General features: G+C 36.8%; 1 pseudogene; it reads left to right on the forward strand.

The window, feature by feature from the left end:
- The first annotated feature begins 19,212 nt into the window (after positions 1 to 19,212).
- Positions 19,213 to 20,389, forward strand: LOC116569961 (annotated as a pseudogene).
- The last annotated feature ends 313 nt before the right edge of the window (positions 20,390 to 20,702 follow it).

A 20,702-nucleotide genomic window follows, 5' to 3' on the forward strand; every position in this document is an offset into this window, starting at 1 on the left:
ATGGGCAGAAGACATGAATAGACAACTTTCTAAAGAAGATATCTAGATGGCTAATAGGCACATGAAAAGATGTTCAACATCATTCATCAGGGAAATACAAATCAAAACCAGAATGAGAAGCAACCTCACACCTGTCAGAATGGCTAAAATTAACAATACAAGAAACAGTGGGTATTGGCAAGGATGTGGAGAAAGGGGAAACCTCCTTACACTTTTTCTGGGAATACAAGCTGGTGCAGCCACTCTGGAAAACAATGTGAAGATTCCTCAAAAAGTTGAAAATAGAACTACCCTCTATTGTTCCAGCAATTGCACTTGTTGTGCAATTGTTGCACAACAATTGTTGCAATTGTTGTGACCCAGCAATTGCACTACTGGGTATTTACCCTTAAGATACAAATGTAATGACCCACAGGGGCACCTGCACCACAGTGTTTATAGCAGCAATGTCCACAATGGCCAAAGTATGGAAAGAACCCAGATGTCTGTTGATGGGTGAATGGATAAAGAAGATGTGGTGTATGTGTGTGTAATGGAATACTACTCAGCCATCAAAGGGAATGAAATTTTGCCATTTGCAATGACATGGTTGGAACTAGAGGGTATTATGCCAGGCTAAGTGAGCCAATCAGAGAAAGACAGTTATCATACGATCTCACTCAGATGTGGAATTTAAGAAACAAAACAGAGGATCATAGGGGAAAAGAGGAAAAAAATAATATAAAATCAAAGAGGGAGATAAACCATAAGAGGCTCTTAATCATAGGAAGGAGTTAGGGGTGGAGGGATGGGGTAACTGGGTTATGGACATTAAGAAGGATACATGATGTAATCAGCACTGGATATTATGTAAGACTGATGAATCACTGATTTCTATCTCTGAAACCAATAATACACTATATGTTAATTAAATTTAAATAAAAATTTTAAAAAGTGATATATACATATACAATGGAATATTGCTCAGTCATCAAAAAGAATAAAATCTTGTCACTTGCAATGATGAGGATGGAGCTAGAGTGTATAATGCTAAGCAAAATAAGTTCATCAGAGAAAGGCAAATACACTCTGATTTCACTCATGTGTGGAATTTAAGAAACAAAGCAGATGATCGTAGGGAAGGGGAAAAATAAGAAAGGGAAAGTAGTGTCTCTTGTAAGACATGCTTAATGATCGAGAACAAACTGAGAGTTGATGGAGGGAGGTGGGTGGGGGATGGGCTCAAAGGGTGATAGGTAATATGGAGGGCACTTGTGATGAGCACTGGGTGTTATACGCAAATGATGAATTGCTAAATTCTATACCTGAAACTGATTTTATCATACGTTAACTGGAAATCAAATAAAAACTTGAAACCAAAAGAAAAAAATACATAGGTGAGTTAATTGAAAATAAATTAACACCATCTAAATTCCCTCTCAAAGATCACTAATTAACATTATCCCATGTAAATATTAAATATAATCATAAGTATTATATTTAAACTTGTATAAAATGGATCAATGTATGTTGTAATCAAAGTGAATGATTTAAGGGTGTTCATTGTACTACAGGTGTTTGTTCATTCTCCATTTTTCAGCAGGCTTAAAATTTTTCAAATTGGTAATTCAGATCTCTAATGTGTATACATATATGTGTGTACGTAACATTGTACATTTTCTAAAACACTTGATTGTCAAATATAACAGTTGGAGAAACTTTGGCACTTCCTTCAGTGCTGCTTTGGGCAAGTTCAGGGTTCCCACACTGAAAATCAAATATCTTTGTTTTTTTTTTTTTTTTTTGGTCTGCATTTCACTGAGCCTTTTCCCATAACTATCTCTACACAGAGACTTGAAGAAACTCATTTATTTATTCCTTTCCCCCATATTTGAAATAATATCCCTCAAACATGTACCCACTACCCATTTTAAAAACTGAAATGAAAATCCTGACAATGCAGAGGTGAGTTATACTATAGGACTAATTAGAATCCTTTGAATTTCAGTGAAAAAAGAGAAACTGCTATGCTGAGACAGAATTGTCAGAAAATGCCTGCTCTTAAGTATATTTAAATTTGATAAGTGAAGTGGCTTTCAATATGTTGTTTAGGGATCCTGTAGTAGAGCATTAATGAGCTAGTCCCTATAGCTGATTACAAGTCAGTTCTAGCAAGGGATGTAATTAAAGTCTCAGATGTTTCGATTTTCACAAATAGAAGTTTGTCCTCCCTTGGTGCCTTTTATCCATGCTCAGAGTTCTTTGCAATTATTAGCTCATTAGTCCTAGTGGATTTTCTAATTTAATTGTAAATTAGTAGACCCTACAGAGTTAAATATAAAACAAACAGAATGTTAATGGCCCATTTCATGAATATATATACCAATCGTTCAACTTTATTATCTCAACATATACATTAATAATACCACTAGTGACTCCACTTTTCCTCTAAAGCAACCACAATTTCATGTATCTCACATATCAGTAGTACACAAAATATGTTTCAGCCTCAAAACTACTTTCCTTTTTGGTATTTTTTTTACATGCCATTTCAAAGTTTAGCTTTTTGTAGAATTTCTACATATACTTGTCCTACTACTTTGGTATATGTATAGCAAAATTGTCTCCTACGTTATGGACAAATAATAGAATGTTGTCATCAAATACACTGATTCTGAGATAGCATTTGACTTACTAGGCATCCTACATTAATATTACTTCCATTAACACCTTCAATCCAGGAAGGAAATCATGGACATTTTCAGGGTTTCTAGGGCCCTGAGAAATACTTGGCCTTGTGCAGAAGTTGAGGGACTGAAAGAGGATAAAGGTTTGTCATACGGATAAATGGAGAAGTGAACCTCGATGCCCCTAAAATTGAGAGAAGATAAAGAACTATATTGTTGAAGGCTGACATTTTTTCTAACCAGGTTCTGTTCATCCTTTAATTCCAACTTAACTCCTGAAAATCGCCCCTTCCTTCAGTCGGTTCCAGTGCTGACATTCCATTCCATTCCTGGTAGGCCTGCACATGACTCAAACCTGGCCAGTGCTTTGTTTTCACTGGATTATGGTGATTGGTCCATCTATTAGTTTCCTGGTGGTACTTACATAGTACCACCAACTGGGTGGCTTAAACAACAGAAAGTTATTATCTTATAGTTCCAAAATCAAAGTGTCAACAGGGTTAGTTCCTTCTGGATGCTGTGACAGAGTCTGTTCCATGTCTTCCTTTTAGCTTCTGGTGATTTGTAAGCATTCTGTGGTATTTCTTGGGCTTTGCTGCATCACCCCAATCTCAAACTTCATTTTTAAATGATGTTCCCTGTGTGCCTCTTTTCTAAATTTTCCTTTTTTAAAAAATTTTTTATTTTATTTTTTATTTTTATGTTTTTTTATTTTCCCTTTTTGTAAGGACACCAGTCATATTGATTAAAGACTCACACTACTCCCATAAGATCTAACCTTAACTAATGACACCTGCCATGACCCTATTTTCAAATAAGGTAACGTTCACAGGTACCAGATGTTAGGACTTCAACATATAAGTTTGGAGGGGCACAATTCAATCCATAAAAATCCAATATAAATGAATAAGCCATTAAGATTCAATGAGGCTCAATAAAAATTTTGTTGTGAATCTTCAGATATGCTCCCAATTCTTTTTTTTTTTTTTTTAACCACATAAAAGCATGCAGGGATTGATGCTGCTACAGTCATCTTACAACCACTGGCTGGGAGTGGGGAGTTCTCTGAAAATGAATATAACATTGTGGAAGTAGAACCAAGAAATGAAGATAGAAATGTCTGTTTCCTTCTTACTGAACACTGAGTGAAACCATAACTGAGGTCAAATACTCCCTTAGTTGTCCAGTTATTTGAGCTAGAATGTCCCCTCCCCTAAGCCTTAGTATCACTTTCTGTTCATTGCCAAAGAAATAAATTCATAGGGGATATGATTTAACAGTGGATTAGGGATGGGGTATCCATGGGAACTGCAAAAAAAGGGGGGGTGGTAGAATGAATAATTCCTTTCTACTTTTGTATTATTTAGATCAGACTCAATTTGATGAGTTCATCCATGGGAATATGTAATACCTCAAAAGCATAAGGAATCTAATCATTCTGTTCTATGAAATACTGAATCCCTTCACGCAACAGGAATGCACAAAGGCACAGTTTCCTGTAGCAACAAATCTCCCAGCAAATGATCAAGCTATATGTTTCCCTATGCTGGGCCTGCATCTTCTTGGGAATAGACAAGGTAAGGGCAAGAGGAGTAGCACAGAGCTAACAGGATCAGAGGTCAAATGCAGACATTGTCAGTGACCACAAAAAGGAGGACTTTGATCAGAGACAGTGTCTAAACAGTGGAATTAGAAACAGGTTAAGGGGCGCCTGGGTGGCTCAGTCATTAGGCGTCTGCCTTCAGCTCAGGTCATGATCCCAGGATCCTGAGGTTGAGCTGCACATCGGGTTCCCCGCTCAGCAGGACCCTGTTTCTCCCTCTCCCCCTCCACCTGCTTGTGTTCCCTCTCTTGCTGTGTCTCTGTCAAATAAATAAAATATTTTAAAAAAATATATAGGTTAAGTCAAAAGGAAAACTATTCTTGGGAATGGGATGGTCTCTTGACTTTCAGAATGCATCCTGGTGATGATGGTATATAAGGCAAAGTAAGCTTATCTCTGAGAATTATTTGGGAGCAGTGATGAAGAGGAGCAAGGTCCATCTTCCAGAAACATGGCATAAAATAAGTTGTGTTGTGGCAGGTTTTCTACAAGTGTCGTTGACGATGAATCTTCAGAATAGTGTTGCCCCTCCATCACTTTACTTGTATGCCTTAGGGAAACCAAGGAGCCTGGTGTAGGAACAGACAGTATTATTATCTCTAATAGAGTTTGATAGTGAGGTGATATTAGTCAAAGTGGAGACTTATACCCAAATACATCATTGAGTTGCTTGGTACCCCCACTCTAATTTCCATATCTTGTTTATTTTCTAAATGTGTACCATAGATTTGGGGATGAGTTAGCTTCTCACTGGTCACAGGTGAAATAGAACACAATCGCTCAGTAGAAACAGAAGTGAAAAGCCTTGGATGGGGATAAGAAATTGACAGTAGGGGAGGAAGGGAGCTGCCATTATTGTACAGACTCCCAATGTACAGTCTGTAAGGAGCATAACTTCATGTTATTTTTGGTAATTCAGAGAGCTATGGGAATATTTCAATACATAAATCAGAGTATTCAGCCTTGAGAAACACACCTCTAAATGGCAGACTCATTGCAAAACAGCAGCCTCCAGGATACATACATGCATGATTATATTGGATGACTTTTGGTGCCTTGTCTCTGGTCTTCCTGGCCACCTTTTAATCTAGCTGTCATGTAACAAATATCTAATATTTGTTTCATAAAAATATGTAATCTGAGGGTTTCATACAAATATGTGGTGTGGGATGCTTGTGAGAATCAGCACTCACACATGGACACACTGGAACGCCAGAGAATAAACATCTGATGAGGCAATCCTTGACTAAATGGAAATGGGAGCTTGCGCATGAATGCTTTCATTTTCTCTCCTTCCAGCGAGCAATTTTGAGGCATATTCTACATTGCTTCTCAGAAGACCCAGCATAATCTAACTCCACTGCCAACACCAGTGACCAAAATGAGAACACATCCTTATACTAAATTTTCTTCCTTCCATGTCTCACTCTCTGATTTCTATTCCCTGGGATTACTTCCCCCCCAAAATTACCTGCACTCAAGCCCTCTCAAACTCTAATTTTCAAGGGGAACCTAGGCTATCAAAATAACCTTCTGGGTTCTTTTTTTTTTATAGCTAAAATCCCATTGTATTCAAGATACTTACTTACCGCTTATAAATCTCTACATCTTTTATAGCAGAGGACACGAAAAAGAGCTGCTGATGTGTGAGTAGCAACAAATCACAAATCAAAGCTGGCAATTGAGAACATCAAGCCTTGTGATTTGCGCTTATATTTAAAATTTTACTGTTTTCTCTATAATGTATGTCCTGATCAGAAGCCACACAATTCTGAACTGGTACCATGGCTGCAATAGCTATGAAAGATGAAAGATACTGTGTTTGGATTACCTAATAGGTGCTCCGGCATTTTATGTGTCCTTTGTGGACCAAATATTAAGTCAGAAAATTCAAAGTCTGAGTTTGATAACTGGCTTAATTTTTAGGTATTTATGTATTTTTATGTATTCAATTTTTAGAGCATGTGGAAGAATTAATGAGGATAGCAGGTGATGGTAAGAGATACTTATTAAAATCTATTCTCAAATTTGGTTATACATCAGTATCACCTGGAGAAAAAAAAATTTCATACAGACTTTTGGGGTGCCTGTGTGGCTCAGTCAGTTAAGTGTCCAACTCTTTATCTCAGCTCAGGTCTTGATCTCAGGGTTGTGAGCTCAAGCCACACATTGGACTCCATGCTGGACATGGAGCATACTTAAAACAAAAACAAACAAACAAACAAACAAACAAAAAACAGATTCTGGAATTTTATCCCCAAAGGTTCTGGCTCCAAGATCTAGGCAGAGATCCTGAGATATATATTCTTGTTATTATTATTTTTTTTTTTTTTAGTTTCAAGTTTTTATTTAAATTCCAGTTAGTTAACATATAGTGTAATATTAGTTTCATGAATAGAACTTAGTGGTTCATCACTTGTATATAACACCCAGTGCTCATCACAATAGATGCCCTCCTTAATCCCCATCCCCAATTTGGCCCATCCCCCCACCACTTCTCATTTGGTAACCCTTAGTTTGTTCTCTATAGTTTGGAGCCTATTTCTTGGCTTCTTTCTCTCTCTTTCCTCCTTTGCTGCTTTATTTTATTTATTATATTCCACATATGATGAAATCAAGCTATTTGTCTTTCTCTGACTGGCTTATTTCACTTAGCATTATATCCTTTAAGTCTACCCATGTTGTTGCAAATGGCAAGATTTTATTCTTTTTTATGGTTGAATAATATTCGTGTGTGTGTGTGTGTGTGTGTGTGTATCTTTACACATCTTTATCCATTCCTCAGCCGATGGATGGACTCTTGGGGTGCATACATAATTTACCTATTATAAATAATGCTGCAATAAACATAGGGGCACATATTTCCCTTTGAATTAGTGCTTTTGTATTCTTTGGGTAAATATCCCGTAGTTTGGTTACTGGATCACAGGGTAGCTCTATTTTTAATTTTTTTTTTTTAAGACTTATTTATTTATTTATTTGACAGAGAGAAATCACAAGTAGATGGAGAGGCAGGCAGAGAGAGAGAGAGAGAGAGAGAGAGAGAGAGAGAGAAGCAGGCTCCCTGCTGAGCAGAGAGCCCGATGCGGGCCTTGATCCCAGGACCCTGAGATCATGACCTGAGCCGAAGGCAGCGGCTTAACCCACTGAGCCACCCAGGCGCCCTATTTTTAATTTTTTGAGGAACCTCCATACTGTTTTCCACAGTGGCTACACCAGTTTGCATTCCTACCAACAGTGCAAGAAGGTTCCTTTTTTTCCACATCCTCGCCAACATTTATTTCTTAAATTTTTTATTTTAGCCATGACAGTTGGGAGTTAATATCTCATTGTGGTTTTGATTTGCATTTCCTTCATGATGAGTGGCAGTGAGCATCATTTCATGTGTCTGTTGGCCGTCTCTATGTCTTCTTAGAAGAAATGTCTGCCTATTTGGTGTTTTTTTTTTTTTTTAATTAACACATGAATTATTTGTTTCAGGGGCACAGGTCTGTGAATTGTGTAATACTGATGAGATATACATTCTTAAAAGCTTCCCAAGAGATTCTGATACACAGCCAAATTAGGGAAACAGTGATCTAAATAATTCATGAATTTTAAGAGAATTTGTTACCAAAAACTATACATTTTTCTACCATAGATTTGGAAGCTTGGGCATTTTTAAAATCACATTTTCTTATTTTCAAGTGAGAAAGTCTTTATTTCTTAACTTGGAAAGGGAAGTTTAGAATTAAATTTTCAAAACAAAAGGTCTAATTTCATATGTTTTGGTATTTCTGAAAAATTACCACTACAAATAATTTTTTTTACTTGTTTTCATTTATAGACATCTATAGGCAGACTTAGTTTAAAAGAAATCTCCAGGTGTAGTGGTATATAATAGCAAGTATGTGCAGTAAATTATAAATACTTCATTGACTGATTAACATTAATTAACTGTATAATTAAGTTATACAAAGGTAATTAAGTTGATTCTCCTTAAATATACATGTTCCAAGAGTGTTCATTAACTATTTTCAACCATAGTACATTTTCTAATAGACTACCAGATGTGGATATGGTATTTTTTCTTCTTTTTAGAAACTGCCTTAATAAATGAGTGTTCCTTTGTGTCCAGGTGATCTCACAGCTGCTTGAGATGGCTAGAAAAAAAACAGAGTTTAGGTGCTTCGTTAGCAAAAGAGTAGGAGACATTCCCTTTGTTTTTGTTTGTTTGTTTTGTTCTTTAATTTTTATTTAAATTCTAGTCACACACAATATTGGTTTCAGGAGAATTCAGTGATTCATCATTTACATATCATACCCAGTGCTCATCACAACTAATGCCCTCTTTAATACACAACAGCCGTCCACCCATCTAACTCATCCTCCGTCTCCCTCCTTCCATCAGCTCTCACTTTGTTCTATTTTTAAGAGCCTCATATGGTTTGTTTTCTTCTCTCTTTTTTTCCCCTTCCAATATGTTCATCCGTCTTGTTTCTTAAATTTCACATAAGAGTGAAGTCATATGTTATTTCTCTTTCTCTGGCTTACTTCACTTAGCAAAATACTTTAGCTTCATCTGCATCACTGTAAGTGGCAAGACTTCATTCTTTTTGGTGGCTGAGTAATATAGGTTATGTGTGTGTGTGTGTGTGTGTGTGTGTGTGTGTGTGTGTACCACTTTTTTATCCATTCATCAGTCAATGGATGTTTGGGCTCTTTCCATAGTTTGGCTATTGTTGATAATGCTGCTATAAATAGAGGGTGCATGTACCCCTTTAAATATGTATTTTTGTAGCCTTTGGGTAAATACCTAGTAGTACATTTGCTGGGTCATGGGGTAGTTCTATTTTTCTTTTTATTTTATGTTATTTTATTTCTTTCCAGTGTTCCAACATTCATTATTTATGCACCACACCAGTTCTCCATGCAATAGGTGTCCTCCGTAACACCCACCACCAGGCTCACCCAACCCCCACCCCCCGGCCAAACCCTCCGCACCAGTTTGTTTTCCACCTACTAACAGTGCAAGAGGGCTCCCATTTTTCCACATCCTCACCAACACGCATTGTTTCTTGTGTTGTTAATTTTAGCCATTCTGACCGGCGTGAGGTGGTATCTCACCAAGGTTTTGATTTGTATTTCCCTGATGAATTATGTTGCACTTCTTTTTATGTGTCTGTTAGCCATCTAGATGTCTTCTTTGGAAAAGTGTCTTTTCATGTCTTCTGCCATTTCTTAACTAGATTATTTGTTTTTTAAGTGTTGAGTTCAATAAGTTCTTTATAGATTTTGGATACTAGTCCTTTGAGTTTTGTTGATTGTTTCTTTCACTGTGCAGCAGCTTTTTATCTTGATGAAGCCCCAATAGTTCATTTTTATTTCTCTTGCCTCTGGTGACATGTCTAGTAAGAATTTCCTCTGGCTGAGGTCAAAGAGGTTGCTGCCTGTGTTCCCCTCTAGGATTTTGATGGCTCCCTGTCTCATTTAACAGAAAATCCGTTTTTAGTTGTTGGCATTTGTTTATTTTCATTGTGCTTTTGTGAATGGGGAAAATAAGTAATGGAAATAAATAACAATAAAAGATTTTAACAAGCAAGATTATAAATATAAATTGGACTCTTGTTATAATTTTTGTTGCATATATTCCTTAGCTAAGGGATTTTTGACATGATTAACAATTTAGATGAGGTTTTTATGAAAATAAAGTTAATTTGTAGAATTGTAAAACATGAATTGTGACTGGAGTTCCTTTACTTCTCTGTGGCAGACATATATAGTTACCATGGAAAATAAAAAGGAAACTATAACCATTGGCAGAGTCAATCAAACTGAATGAAAACTCTAAACCACCTGAAATTTGCATTCATTAACTCATTCGGTCCACAAGTATTTATTGAGTGCCCAGTCTCCCAAGTAACTTTATTAAACGGTAGAAATATCTGGTGTTCATGAATAAAATAGAACTAAATCCTTCCTGACTAGGGACTTACATTTTGTGTTTTCTGCTTCTGTGTTTTATTAGAAAAATCTCTGTGATATCACAAAGGGTAACTGAGAATTACTTATTGTTGCTTGTCTGAATTTAATGTCAAAGCAGAAATGCACCTGAAATATGGTGCAAACTGCAAATTACTGTACCTGTGTTTTACCTTCACCTTCTTTTTGTTGTGATTCATGGTGACACCAACAACACTTAGAAGTATACTGGACTTATGAAAATTATTCTTGTCTTGAGATTATAGAATATATGCTGTACCATTGATGTAATTTATGAAACCATCTCATCTGAACTGCCTGTATGAGAAATTTTGATATCTCATTTGGCTATATATTTGATATTCAGAAGGTCTCAATAGAGTATATTTTAAGTGATGTATTTGACTAGTATTAAACTAAGATGAACTAAAATAAGAGTCTTTGAGAAATTAGAGTCAAGTTAGCAGTTTAATAAGAAATGTAATTTTCTGAAAGGCAACTTCATAATGAGTCTGATCTAAGCCCTTGGCTCTCTCCAAAAGGAATGATTCAAGTTCAGTGTCTTTTGTCCAGTGTTGTTTTTCCTGTGACTGGTTCTTTTACATCTGAGGATTCTTTATTTGTGTCATTGAACCTCAGAAAAAAGAACGTTATGACTCATTAATGGAGTAGGGCCCTCAAAGGAGTGAACAGTCTTGATTGTGAAGGGCAGGAACAAAGCATGGTCCAGAATATTCCTGTACTGATAGGAGGGCATGTTGTAGGGTATTCTAATATTGCTATTTTAAAAAAAGAAATAAAGAAAGAAAAGGAAAAAAAAAAGGAAAAATAAAATCCACAATAAAAGTGCTTTTGAAACAAAAGATGAATAATGACTGTGCATTCTGGTCACTATGAAAAAGCAGGATTTTTGACAAGCCCTTTTTTCATCCCCATTTTTTTCTTCCTTTTCCTTCTTTTCTCTTTTACCTTCTCCTCTACTTCCTCCTGTTCATTCTTCATCTTTGTCGTCTTCTTTCTTCTTTGAACTAAAGGAAAAAGAAAGTTTTCTATAGTTTATTCTTTGGGTCACTTTGGAGTGCTCCTAAATGGGAAACTTGGCTCTCATTTTTCTTTACAAATAGCTTATACTGCTGTGTCTAGTCTCTACATCTTAAAGCCAGCAGGAGCCCATTAATGATATCTACATTAAAATCAGGGCCATGAAGTACACGATTGTCAGACTTCTCACGCTTTAGTCATTTGTGGAGCTCTATAGACAGTGGTGGTCTGGTCAAGCAAGGCTGACGGGGCTAGAGGTGAGGGTTCTGACTTAAAGTCTTTGTTGATTTCTGTACTCTCACTGTGGCTGATTTCAAGATATCAACATGATATAACTGAATTCAGAGTTAGGAAAAGAGCCACTTTGCATTCTTCATGTTTTATGAATGAATTTTTTCTCAAGCCCCAAAAGAACTACTTGGTGATTGATACAAGACAATTTAAGTTTAAATGTAATGAGCATGTGTCACTATAGGAACTAAAAAGGAAATTCTAATATGAAAAACGCTTAGGGAATTTTTTGTAAGGGTTTTAACTGAAACTGGAGGAACATAATCTTCCTACTGAAAGATCAGAGGAGCTACACTTGAATTTCAGGGATCAAAAAAAAAAAGATTCCAGGGAATATTACTTCTGGTCTCCAAGATTAGGCACTGATAGAGCTTTCTATTATCCAGTGTTTTTCCATGTGGTATCAGCAGTTACCTGCTATGTCATTTATATAAGAATATGTTACCTTTCTCTTTCTTCGAGTATAGGGCTTATCTAGCTTTGGCTGCCATCTGATTTATTGAGAAATAAATAGGGAAGACTCCAGGTGATATATCAATACCCAGATATTCAGAGTCCAGATCCATCTGGAAATATTTCAATGCTTATGTTAATAAATGTTTCCTAAGACTCTCCAAGGTCAATGGCTATCTATTTTCCCTACATTGTATAGGACTTAGAGGGCCTGCAGCTTCTAAAATAGGACATAGGAGTGGAAAGAATCCTCATATTAGTACTTTCACAAAAATTTGGCTAGATTCATCTGTTATCACAAGTTATACCTCCTATTTAAAAAGTTGTTATTGATTATTTAATCATAAGCTTTTTTATATGAATCTCCATCCATGAGATATATGTCTTGATGAGGACTGAAAGTAAGTGTTTTCACTTGAACTTATGCTGCCTCTTATCACTATTTCACCTAGGTGTAACTAATTATCTAATAGGATAACAGAAAATAGAATGAAGATCCTCCTGACTATCCAAATATGTCATGATACCAAAAGACTATTTTAAGTAATTTGAGGAAGATACATAACCTGAACAAAACAGATCAGTTCTGGGACACCTGGGTGGCTCAGCTGGTTAAGCCGCTGCCTTGGGGTCAGGTCATGATCCCAGGGTCCTGGGATGGAGTCCCACATCCGGCTTCTTGCTCAGCGGGGAGCCTGCTTCTCTCTCTGCCTCCGCCTGCCACTCTGCCTGCTTGTGCTCTCTCTCTCTCTCTGACAAATAAATAAATAAATAAAATCTTAAAAAAAAAATCAGTTCTGTAATGACCTTAGTGTTAGGCATTGGTTCATTGATGTTTCTAAAACCTACTTAGTGGCCTGAGAAATATGTATATTAAAATATCACAAAAAATTATAAGAATGCAAATTATATGTAGTCTATGATTCCAATCCTATTCATAAACTGTAGAAAATATGCTGTAATGTTAATGTATAGGAGGACTGTGGATAGTTGATATTTTTAAATTTTAAACTGCATATAATAGTATATTCCACAAAACTTTAAAAATTAAAAATCACTTGGTTCATAATAAAAAGTCATCAAAAGCAAATCACAATCTTTTAAAATTTTGGTTTTATCTCTATTTGAGAATAAATTCATTTCTTTTTCTCCTCATCAACTTTTAAGTCCCAGATCAAGAATTTCAAGCCTGCCTTTAAATTTCTCATAAAGAGGATTTACAGGGTTTTAGAAGTGAACAGATATTACTCCCCATGATTTCTATTCCTCCCCCAAATTGAAACCTTCCAAATCCTTTGTGTTCCTGAGTCAGAGTTTCTGACGACTTAATTTTTCAGGAAAAGTAGGGCAAAAGTTGATGATCAAAGGACATTTTTAGAAATCAAATGAGGTCAGAGATCACTGAGCATATCCATACCATCTGGGAGGCCAGAGCCAACAGAAACTGTTAAATCTTGAAAACACAAGTTGTCAGGGGCTTTGAAAGTTCTCTGAAGGTCGCTTATAGCCTTATGCATTTCAACTTTAATTTTATTCCTGGTTAAATGAAGTTATTGTGTTATTTTATGTGCACATATTTTTTAGGACACAAACTATGGGAACAGAGAAAGATGAATAAAATCAACAATCTACGCCATGAAGGCAAAAATACTAACATTTTGTTGGATTTCCTTTCAGTATTTTTCCATGAATACTTTTGCTCAAAGATAAAATCAAATTATCACAGTGTACAACTTAATTTCCTACTATGCTTCTTAACAACATAGGAGTTTCTCCACATTATTTATAGAAATACTAAATAAGTTTAGATTGTTGGGCCAGAAATGAAAAATTACACAGTGGAGTGGAAAGCCTATCCCAATAGGGAGTCGAGAGCCATAGGTTTCAGTCCCCACAGTCTTTTTTTGGGGATACAAGTGTGGGTACCACTTTCTTTGGATGTTGAGGAGGATGGAATGGGTGGGCGAGGATGAGAATCACCTACTAAGGGTCTTAAAATATGGATCCAAATTCTAGCCCCAGATATTCTGATTCAGCCCCCTGAAGTAAGACCAAAGATCGGTATTTTTTAATGAGGATCCCGGGTGATCAAGCAGGAGATTCTGGGAGCACTCACTGAAAAGCAATACAGTAGATCAGTCTTAGTTTTCAGAAATTGTTATGGAGGAGCTGGAAAAGTCCGCAGACAGTAAAGGAGGTGCAGGAGAGACACTAAAGTTGTCCTCAACTGCTTCTCTTCAATGCAAAACACCCAGGATAAGTGGCACCACAGGCATAGCATAGTTGGCAAAGGGCAACAGCCAACCCTTCAAGGCCCTCAGTCTTTCTCCTGGAAAGTCTCTCATATTCCCCTTGCTTTTCCTGTCTCTTCCCTTCGTTCCCGCTTCCTGTCCCCTTTCAAGCCACAAATTTAGTTCATGGCAGAGTTCATACGGGAAGCTAGGTCCCTCGACCCCTTTCCCAAGACCTTCCTACTGCACCATCCTTCCAATCCAGATTTTCTGGGTTCCCAATCAGTATCTCTTTCAAGAAGCCTTTCCCAGTTCTCCAGTCTTTTCTGTGTTTCTACAGTAGCTTCCCCCACCCCCGTATGTTTGCTTCATTTACCTTAGCACCTAAAATAGTGCCTGGCACATACTAGGTGCTCAAAAATAATTGTTAAATAAAAGAATGATTACTATAGGGAAATAGTGAGGCAGATTCTGTAAAGGGTAAATGACAAATATAATATAGTTAATTCTCTTACCATCCTTCACTACTGCCTCAAGTTATCCTGTACCTAGCACAGTTGCTGGAACAGAACATACATGCAATAATATTTTATGAATTCACAAATAAATATACAATCTCTTCTTAAGGCATTTATGGTTAAAAGGTCCTAATGTAGTGCATTCTATGTAGTAGGGGTCTTCCTTTCTTGGTTAAGCTCTATTTTTTTTCAGATGCCAATATTTTGAAGTTTCATCTCTTATTTAGGAAGCATTCATAGTAATTCATCTTTTCTGAAACAGCAGGAGTGTATCATTTCATGCTATTACACATACAGCTTGAGGTAGGATTTCTTTTTAAATTTCTTTCAATCGGTTGGCCTGATTTCCATCAGAATCTTCATTTTAAGTTGTTATTTTATCCTCTGATCAGAATAACTACTCTGTAAAGGAAAAGAATAAAATGTTCAAAGAAGATAGTTATGTCTATTGACATTGTGTTAAAATGCAAATGCAATGCAAACTGGAAGACGTCAAACTGCCAAATAATCTGGATCATTTCTGAGTTCAGGAGAAAAATTCAAATTACTCATTTTCTCTATAGCAAACCTCTGTATGCATATTCTTTGCAAGAAAAACAGAAGTGAACTGGAGGGTATTCATTCTTCATGATTGGTTACACAGGGAGAACACCCACTGACATTTTCTAACAGATTTTCAAAAACAAACTTTCATTTAAAAACATGTGCCATGCATAATTATTTCAGAACCATTCTGGGTTTCAAAGAAACCCCAACCCCACCTTCTTAGCCGTAACCTGCCTCCATATACCTCTCATACCTGTCAATAGATCTCAAATATTGACCCTGTTTTGTTCACCTGTTGGTAGACTAACTAAAAAGTTGTATAGAATCCCTCCAGCTCTTTGCTTTCTGGTATAAGTCAGATATAAGTTTCCATAATTTAAGAGTTTCTTTGCTAACCCTCATCTCCCTATGTTCTCTGGCCCCCAATTGCTTCTGATTTTATCTCTTACATTCTTCCTTTGCCTTACTTCACACTAGCTTCTTTGATTTCCTGGCTGCTCCTTAGCCACTAAGCAAACTTCTGATTCAGGGCCACTGGCCTTACCTTTGTCTCTACCTCCACAGTCCTCCTTTCCCTTGGAAGCCAGCTTGGCCCACTCCCACACTTCCTGGGGCCTTTGTTCAGATGTCAGCTAATCAAAGCGGCTACATGCTCTATTTCTTCACTCTTCTTTTTATTTTTCCATAGCACTCATCACCCACTGACACATATATTTGATTGCTTTATGTCTACTACTGTGAATCTGAGTACATAGTAACATGAAAGCAGTGACTTTTTCTGTTTTCTTCACTGCGCCTACCTTAGCACCCAAAATAGTGCCTGGCACATACTAGGTGCTCAAAAATAATTGTTAAATAAAGGAATGATTACTATGGGGAAACAGCGAGGCAGTTTCTGGAAAGGGTAAATGACAAAAGTTCTGAGGTTTTAAAATAGCATTTAAAATATAGTTCCTGACCTTTATTCTCTAACACCTTTTCAGACAGCTATTAGAACCAGTGGCATTTATAGACTCAGCTTTCATTTCTGAGAGGAATCCCACCATTACTATCTCTTCTTCACACCCTTGTCTTTAAAACAGAGCTCCATTCTCCGCAGAAATGCAGATTTGTAAGTGTCAAAAAATGATGTATAAAAATGGCATCATGAGCAAATTGTTTTATAGCCTCATGTTACATAAGACTAATATAAAAGTACAGTTCACTTAAAAAATAACTTTCCTAGTGTAGCTTTGAAGGATGAAATAGTTTCCTTGGTAAATCCACAATGATTTGATATTTAAGTTGTGTCCAGTTTTTTAGTTTTCTAAACTACACTGAGTTATCTATTCATGTGGAGAAATCTATAAATTCATCCATAGATATTACTGTTGGATAACTTCCTAGATGTGGAATTATGTCAAAACGCATGACTTTATTTTTAAAGCTTTGGAAGCACACTCCCAAATTCCCTTCCAGAAAGATGGTAGCAATTTACCATCAGTGCAAGAAAGTGACTATTTATGGTGTCTGTATTAGTTAGGGTTCTCCAGAGAAACAGAACCAATAGGATATAAAAAGAGATTTATTATAAGGGATTAGCTCACCCAATTACGGAAACTGAGAAGTTCCACGGTCTGCCGTCTAACTGCTGGACACCCTGCAAAGCCGATGGTATAATTCAGTCTGAATCTAAGGCTTGAGAACCAATGATATAAATTCCAGGGCAGGAGAAGGGATGAAATATCTCAGCACCAACAATGAGGCAGAAAAAAGGGGCAAATTCCTCCTCTTCTGCCTTTTTGTTCTTTGTAGGCCCTCAGCACATCTGATGATGCCCCATGCAGGGGGCAATTTACTTTACTGCATCTACAATTCAAATGCTAATCTCATCCTGAAACACCCTCCCAGCCTTACCCAGAAATAATGTTTAATCAAATAATCTGGGCATCTCCTGATCCAGTCAAGTTGACATTTAAATTTAACTATCATGGGGCATCTGACTAGCTCAGTTAGAGGATCATGCATCTCTTCATCTTGGGGTTGTGAGTTCGAGCCCCATGTTGGGTGTAGAGATTATTAAAATTTTTTTTTTTTAATTTAAACTTAACTATCGCAAATCTATTCCGTGTCAGTTTGGCACTCATCTTCCTCTCATTAAACTATACTTGATTTCCAAATAAAAACAATGATAAGGTTATAATTTCACCTAACATGATACGGCTATCCTATCTTCAACTGAGAACCTACTAACTCTTTCCCCAAAGAGGACACAAAGTCTTTGGGTGATGTTTACTCTTCTTGATACCATGTAATTTAAACACTATAATGTAAAATTAACAATACTTAAATACTATGATAAAAAGTCAGTAAGTCTGCCTTATGTTACATGATAAGGGGATAATAGGAAAACAAAAATATTTGATACACAAAAATTGTGTTTTTCCCAATGGAATAAAGAGGAATATATCCCTTCTTTCACTACTATTCTGTATTGCCTTGTATAACCAGTTCAGCTGGCCATGGTTTTCTTCCTGGTGTGGTGAGACTGAATGTTTGTATCACTCCCACTCACACCCAAATTTGTGTTGGAACCTAATCCCCAGTTTGATGGTAATTAGAGATGAGCCTTTGGAAGGGGATTAGGTCATGAGGGTAGACCCTTCACAAAGGAGATAGTTCCTATATAAAAGAGACTCCAGAGCGCTCCCTTGTCCATTCTGACCTGTGAAGACCCAATAAGAAGGCCATGTAAAAATCAGGTCTTCAGGTTAGCAGGTCCTCACCAGTCACTAAATCTGCCAGCAACCTGATCTTGGATATCCTAGCTTCTAGAGTTCCAACAATAAGTGTTTGTGGTTGAAGCCACCCAGTTTATGGTGTTTTGTTATACCAGCCTAAACAGACTAGGATGATGTCCATGAAAACACTAGCTATTCTTATTCCTTAAAAATCTTTGTTCAGTTGGATAGGTGAAAACTTCGTTTTGCATTTGTTTTGCTCCTACTGTGGTTAAAATTTTTACGACTGTTGACCATTTATAGATCTTTCTGGTCCATTTTTTTCGTTTTCTTATTGAATTGTAGGAAATGTTATATACATTTTGACTATTAAATCTTTGTTATATTTATGTAAAATTTTCTCCCTTTTTTTGACCATATATGTACCTCTTTTGTGATATTCTCATTCCTCTGTTTTTTTACATTTCTCTTACTGGTTTTCAGGAAATTTTTATGTATATTATGATTATTATAAAACATTTTTTCTCTTTTTACTTTTTTTAGATTGATTCTGGGTGTTTTTTATGTAATCAAGTCTGTCACCTCTTTTTATTGCTTCTGAATTTTGTGACATATTTGGTTGGAAAGTTCTCTCCAAAAAAATTTTTGAGGGTTTTTAAGGAAAGATCAACTTCTTTCAGAATGTAGACATTATTTTGGTACAATGATTAGTCTAACATTTGTTATTTAATCTTTCTCTACAGATATAGATCTTTCATCTGTAGATGTTTCTCAAGTGACTTTATTGTATTCTAAATTATTTATATTTATATAGATCTTTTTCTTGACTTTCTATTCTTTCCATTGTTTCTTTCTAAGCTCATATTGTATTACGCCAATTACTACTACTTTATACAAAGTCTGTTTTAAATTTTATTTTATGTTTTCAATGTTCCAAGATTCATTGTTTATGCACCACACCCAGTGCTCCATGTTTTGTTTTTTTTAATTGTGCAGGGCCATACCCTTCTGTTTCATCTTTTCAACATTTCCTTCACTAGTCTCAAAAATTGTTTCATTCTAATAATGTGCCAAAAGTCCCATTGGAATTCCCTTGAACCCAATCATCTTTCAAAAAAATATAACGTGTCAATAATATTTTGTTATGTAATATACAAAATAAAAGCAATAGTAATAAAAAAGATGAAGCCTTGTACAGCTCATTGCATTGCCAGGTGGGTGCACCAGGTGCTCAGAAGTCTCCCTGGTGTGCAAGCACTTCTGGCACCAGGGTGGCCTGACCTCACCTCCAGGTCCCCCCAAAGAGCATTTCACTGCAACTCTTTAGATTTAGTTGTTCGTAGAAAAAGCCAAAATCCTCTTCCAGTAAAATGATAACCTTGAATAATCTAAAAAAGAGTTATTAAAATAAAATTTGCGGGGCACCTGGGTGGCTTAGTCAGTTGAGCGTCTGACTCTTGATTTTGGCTCAGGTCATGATCTCAGGATCATGAGATTGAGGCCTATGCAAGCTCCAGACTCAGTGGGGAGCCTGCTTCAGATTCTCTTCCTCCTCCTCCCCCTCTGTCACTCCCCACACATGTGCTCTTTCTCTAAAAATAAATAAATCTTTAAAAAAAATAAATAGAATAAAGTTTTCTACAAAAGTTAAGGAGGTCACATTGAAATGTGATAGAATCATGGTCATCTTTGACCCCTAATTAAAGTGTTTACATGCATACACAATCCCTATCAGTTGCATGCTATAACCCTGCCTAACCCTTTGTGTCTTGTATAGTGATAGTAGCAATTCTTTCTTGGCCATTTGGACATGCAGGTAGGCATGTGCAGCTTGTGGACTTGGCCGGCACCAAGAAGCTGCCTATGGACATTCCTGCATAGAAGGGCATCCTGAACTACATTGCTGTCAGCCTGTAGGGAACACAAATTGCAATCTGAAAAAGGGATTCTTAGAAAAATATTTGCTGCTTCATCAGGGCATTGAATTCTGGAACCACAAAGAGGCTCTCAAGCAGCAAATACTTATCTCATTTACTTCAGTCAGGATGCTTCCCCTCTTCTGTGTATCTAGTGAGCAAGGCATGGTGCACATTTTTGCTGCCTAAGATCCAAAAAAGAAGTAAACAGTCTAGTTTGGTGTTACCAACTTTCCTCCAACATGCTTCAGTTCTAAATAGAGTTTTCCCAAATTTCAGGTCCCCTCAGGCTCTCCATGCATTTGTGCTTTTGGAACAGACTCAAATGTCATTTCGGTCTGCCCAGAAGGCAGCTCCTATCCACATTCCTATTCAGCTGCAAGGAGGAATGCATCCAGGATGCATATGTGAAGTTTCTAGGAATGAGCAATGACAAGCTGTGATTCTTCACAAGTGTGTGCCATCAACACCCACACTGACCACCCCACGGAAGTGCTGAGGTGCTGAGACGCACCCAGTAAGCCCAGGAGCTTTGTGGTATCTTTGACAGGAGTAGCTAGTCTTCCCACGGGGCAGAGCTAGGTGTTATAAATGAGGAGAGTCAGTTTTATTCAGGGTTAAAACTAAATTTCTCTGTTACGTGTAAGGAACAAGGTAATTCATAGACTTTAAAAACTAGTCATTTAGGGATGCCTGGGTGGCTCAGTTGGTTAAGCAGCTGCCTTCGGCTCAGGTCATGATCCCAGCGTCCTGGAT

Source organism: Mustela erminea, chromosome 12 (assembly GCF_009829155.1).
Source record: "Mustela erminea isolate mMusErm1 chromosome 12, mMusErm1.Pri, whole genome shotgun sequence".
NCBI lineage: Eukaryota > Metazoa > Chordata > Mammalia > Carnivora > Mustelidae > Mustela > Mustela erminea.